Source organism: Nicotiana tomentosiformis, chromosome 6 (genome assembly GCF_000390325.3).
Source record: "Nicotiana tomentosiformis chromosome 6, ASM39032v3, whole genome shotgun sequence".
Taxonomy (NCBI): Eukaryota; Viridiplantae; Streptophyta; class Magnoliopsida; order Solanales; family Solanaceae; genus Nicotiana; species Nicotiana tomentosiformis.
Genome location: NC_090817.1, coordinates 56193326 through 56199394, shown reverse-complemented (window position 1 = coordinate 56199394; position 6069 = coordinate 56193326).

The window sequence follows — 6069 nt, the reverse complement described above, 5'->3', positions numbered from 1 at the left end:
AAAACGCCCCAGGCTATCACATGTCATCCCCATAATGCCACCCTTATCTCACCGCATGCGCAACAGTAAAGTACATACCCCTTGTCTCGCCATACGCGTCTTAACAAATCATTCCACCTTGTCTCGCCATATGTGCAAACCCGATATACATAGCCCGCCTTGTCTTATCATATGTGCACTATCAATAATAATAATAATAATAGTACGGCAGATACCTCGTGGCAATGCCCGAACAATTCGCCCATCAAGTCCACCTGTGGCATAATCATAACAACACAATATGTCACAAGTGTGATCAAGACATAAACTCACAATTCTGCCAACTTAGTGCACAAGAAAAAAACAATAGAGGGAATGCGGATGGGTGTTCAACATAACACATGAATACAGCTAACCCAAATTAGAAACAATCTCATAAACGCCCAACTTGGCCAATTAAGGAATTTCAATCCTAAGACATGGTCTCTAGCATGGAACATAAACTCAAGTAATCAACCAAAGTAAGAACACGTAGTGCAGAGACATCTCAATCAAAACAAGGCAATAGGAGCAATCTCAGGTCAAATCTGGTCATAAATTACACATACGACTGTGTACACACCCGTCACCTCATGTACACGTTGTTCACACATATCATAAATAAGCAATTAAGCCAAATCCTAAGGGGTAATTCTCCCATACAATTAAAAGCCCTCAATCAATACTCTAAAAATGCTTTTCCTTTAAAATTCACCTTCGTTCAGCCCAAATCTAACCAAAAAATGACCTAATAACATCAAACAATGCAAGGTATTTCAATTTCAATTAATAAAGTTAAGATCTTTACGTTTTTTTCAAAAAGTCAACAAAAGTCAACCCCGAGCTCGCCAGGTCAAAAACTGAGTTAAAGGGTAGATCTCGACTACCCAGAACCCCACGAGTCTAAATATGTGTTTGGTTTTCAAATCCGAACCCAATTTAACTCTCAAATCTCAAATTTTTATTTTTTAAAATATAATAAAAAAATTCCCAAACTTCTCTTCGAATCTCATGGATTAGATGTTAAAATTCATAAATAATAATGTTATGTTATCAAAATTGAGTCAAAAATCACTTACCCAATAGATTTTTATGAAAATCCCTTCCTAAAATTGCCTCCCACCGAGTTTAGGGCTCAAAATGTGATAAAATAAAACTAAGTCCTGAAATCCCACTATTTGTTCAGCTGCAGAAGTCGCAAATGCGACCAGAAGTTTGCAAATGTAACCATTTGATCGTAAATGCGATGCCTGCTGAACCCAGGGAACATCGCAAATGCGACACATACTTCGCATTTGTGAAGTCAGCCCCCTTTGGAAATGAGATACCCTCCTCATAAATGCGAACATGATCTCGCATTGGCGAGACCTGCAGCATCAACCCAGCACCAGCAAATCTTAAACTCACTCAAATCACTCCGAAATGCGTCCGGAACTCACCCGAGCACCCGGGGATCCACGTCAAACACCCGCACAAGTCTAAAACGAGCTCAAAACACCAAGATAACATCCGAAACCACGAATCAAACACCAAAACACATAGAATTCACAATGAAACTCAAGAACTGCTAAAATCACAACCAAGCATCTGATTCCTACAAAAGCAACTCGGAATGACACCAAACTTTGCACAGCACACAAGTCATAAATAAAAACACGGGCTTACTCCAAGTCAAACATAGGAAATTTCTAAACCTTCAAATGCCAATTTTTGGCAGAAAGATCCAAATCAACCTAGGAACCTCCGAATCCAATTCCAGACATATGCTTAGGTCCAAAATCACCATACGAATCTATTGGAATCATCAAAACATCGTTCCAGGGTCATTTTCACAAAAGTCAAACCTTGGTCAACACTTCGAACCTAAGCTTCCAAACTAAGAATCAAGCATTCCAAATCAATCCAAGTCCTCCCCGAGACTAAACCAATCATCCCCACAAGTCACATAACCATAAATACACACACGGGAAGCTTCCAAAGGGGAAACATGGCTCAAATACACAAAACGACCGATCCGATCGTTACATTCTCCCTTTCTTAAATGGATGTTCATCCTCAAATGTGCCAAGAGTCCCTTTAGAGCCATCAAGCACTGTATAAACTCACCATACACCTACCCATGAGAGGTTGCACATCACCCCAATCCATATAAGCCTATGAACACAATCCCAACTGAAGATTATTCCTCCAACCTTAACCAATACGCCTTAGAACAAAATTCAACATTCAGGCCTCCTCCTAAGACCCGATTCTCACATATACACATTGTGTCGACCCCAACCAGCTGCACAGGTCATGAATAAATTCACAAGGTATTACCAAACAACGTAATCCATTGCTCATATGCCCATAGCCAAATCTTCGACCACAATAACTGCCCATTACCTAACCCGGTATCGGTAAATAACCTCATATAAAATAAAACCTTGTTTCAAACCTTCACAACACTGATAATGATGTAAGAAACATGTTGAAACTCATAACCACTCACCCAACCAATAAGTCGTAGAGTTCTCTCGCCCGACGAGAACCAACGCAAGCTCTAAGCTGATCAATGGCATTCTTATCTAGACATATCTTATGCAAGTCCGATCGTACTAATTCTAGATCCAATGATCTCATCTCATCCTGTACAAGCTATTCGACTGACAAACCACATCAAACATAACCTAGTCACATACGTCGCAATTCGTAACCAACAATCACAACTCGAATATAACTGAAGGTGGAAAGAGAAACACATGAGAGAACTATCCAACAAGATCAACATGCGGTACCATACTATGAATCCACCCCACAAGGGGGAAGCAAAACACACAAAATAACCACAAGGAATCTCACCCTAGCATAACCCCATCATTGAACATAGCCTGATCCAAACATACCAATCCACATGGAAACGCTAGGATCCCATCCTCAACTCAAAATCACAAGTAGGAATAACATCCCATCAACCGAAAAACTTTTACTAACTCAATCCCATAGAACAAAAATCACAACTCCCAACGGTCTTCCCATGCATGTGAAGCACCACAACCGCAAGTTATGACCAACCCATCCTAAACTCTTTGGAACCTATTAGGACCTTCTCAATAGTCATCCACTCCAACCTCAACAACCTTGGTATAGCCAACATAACGGTCTTAGTGTAATAATTTAGTTTAGCATGATATGGAGACAACGAATCCATACTTAACATCACACCACAATCCACCATATTAAGTAACCGAAGGTCAACCCTAGTCTCGTGACTCCCAATAGTGACCAAACAAGAACAATATACATGGTCCACCATAATAGAATCCTCAACAAGTGTAGACATATAACAGGAGTATCCAAAGAATCATGAGATACATACAAATATGAAGCAGAATAGGATGACATATATAAATAAGTAGGACCCGGATCAACTAAAACTGATGCATCTCTATGAAAAATTAGAATAATACATGTAATGATAGCATCTGGTGCGGCAGCCTCAGTCCTACCAGAGAAAGCATAACAACATGCCTGGCCTCTCCCTCTAGGACACCCTCTAACTGCCTGTCCCCCATCTCTACCTGGCTGTGCAGGTGTAGTAGCAACTAGAGCGGAAACCATACCCTAGGTACTCTGCTGAGGTACACCCGCCCAGAGTCAGGGATAATATCTCACCATGTTCCTGGTATCCCTACACTCAAAACAACCTCTCTGTTGACGTGACTGTGGGAAATTTTCAAAATGCGTGCTCTAGGATCCATTGACATTTCGAGCACCACGTGAAACCTAAAGTGCAGACTGAACTAGTTGACCAACAAAACCTCTACCATGATGCGCCCTGCCCCTAAAATAAGGACTAGTAGATCCTCCAGGTCCACGATGCTTCTTAGCCTCCCTATCCTCCCTCTCTAGACCGCGAATATGCTCCAACCTCTTAGCGATCTCTACCACTTGATGGAGTTGAGCCTCAATCTCCAACTCCTGTGCCATCTAAAATCGGAGGCCATAACCAAGTCCCTCAATAAATCTGCGGACCCTTTCTCTAACAGTGGAAACCAAAACAGGTGCATGACAAGATAACTTAGCAAATCTGATGGCATACTAGGACACAATCATAGTCCTCTATCGCAACTGCTCGAACTCGATGCGCAACACATCCCTAAGGGTCTGTGGAATGAACTCCCTCAAGAAGAGTTAGTAAACCGGAAGGTAGTAAGGTCGATCCCGCATCCCAGGTAAGTGGTGCTCACCTGTTAGCCTACTCTCCTATTATGTCTGCCACCATCTATATGTCGGCCCTATCAACTGGAAGGTAGTAAGGTCGATCCCTCTCAACTCCACTACGCCTATAGTGCACAGAATATGGTGACACTGGTCTAGGAAACCCTATGCATCCTCAGAAGTTGCGCCACTGAAAGTAGCAGGATGATACTTCTTAAACCTCTCTAATCCCTTCGGTTCATCCTCTGACGCCACTGGCATGACCTCGGGCTAAACCACAACCACGACCTGCACCGATATAACACTTGGAGCCTGATCAACATGAGTCCGCTGCTCTGGAGTACGGGCAGCAGCGGTTTAAACCTCCCCCCCATCCTGTGAAGTAGTTGGTGCAACTGGAATCAATCCCGCTTGAGCCAAGGCCCCAAACAAGCGCATAAAGTGCTCTAAAGTCTCCTGATGTCCAGGGGTAGCAATAGGTGCCCCAGGTGCCTCCTCCCCAATCAGAACTACTGATGGGTCCTCTTTTGCTGCTCTAGCAGGTGCTCTAGTTGTAGCACATTCCCCTCCTCTGCCTCTTCCCCGACCCTTAGCAACACCGGCCCTAGGGGAAGCATCATTAGTAACTACATCTCGTATCCTTACCATCTGTTAGGGTATTGAAAGACAAAGGCTCAAACTCAGAAATCAATAAATCTGCACGATAAGGAATGAAAGAAGTGCAATTTTCCTAGTAGTTCCGTAGACTCTCGAAGATAAGTACAAACGTCTCTGTACCAATCCGCAAGACTCTACTAAACTTGCTTATGAATCATAGAACCTATGAACCCAGAACTCTGATAGCAACTTATCACGATCAAAAATCCTACCATAGGGGTCGTGATGGCACCTAGTTCCTAAGACTAGGTAAGCCAGTCATATCACGATACCAACCAGAATATAACAACTTTAGAATTTGATAAAACCTACAAAATCTAATAAAATTGCCAAACATGAATACAATAAGCAACTTCCCAAAACCAGTAATACCGAGTCATAAGCTCTACAAGGAATACACTATAAGTCTCAAATGTACATCACTGTTTTGGTAGACATAAACAATAGAAAAGAAGTAGAATGGTGACTTCGAGGCTTGCGAGCCGAACAACAGGTATACCTTGAAGCCTCCAACATCTCGGCACTACTCTATAATGACCTGCGCGATCTGAGGTACCTAGATCTGCACAAAAAATATGCAGAAGCGTAATATGAGTACACCAGCCTCAAAACCCAGTAAGTATCAAGACTAACCTTAGCAGCTTAAGCTTATATTATAATAAAGTAAGTAGGAAAAAGCGAAAGAATTAGTGACGAGGTTCAAGTCAAGATATTCACTAGTCAAATAACCTGTGAAAAATATCAAAGACTAGCAACATGAAGAATAACAGAAGGCAATAAATATAATCTCATCAGAGCAAGTGATAACAATATAATACAAGTAAAGTCTCAGTTTCGACAACAAGTCATCAATAGAATCGCACACATATGGCAGCTCATTCCCACATTATCAATCACCGTCATACGACAAATACCTCATTCCATTACATAAGTCACACTTGCACGGTAAATTACTCGTGCCACAATATAAATCATACTTGAACGAAAAATACCTCGTGCCACATTATAATCTGATTCCGTATCAATTGCCAATAACACATTTAAGAAAACTTTTCAAGAATCAAATATAGTAATGCATGAAAACAACTTTCTTTTTACTTCAATCTGTTATGCTACCAAAAACTAAACCTAATATGAGATATCCACTCCACATATGTAAATCCATCTTAGCAACCAAATCATCAAGTAATAACA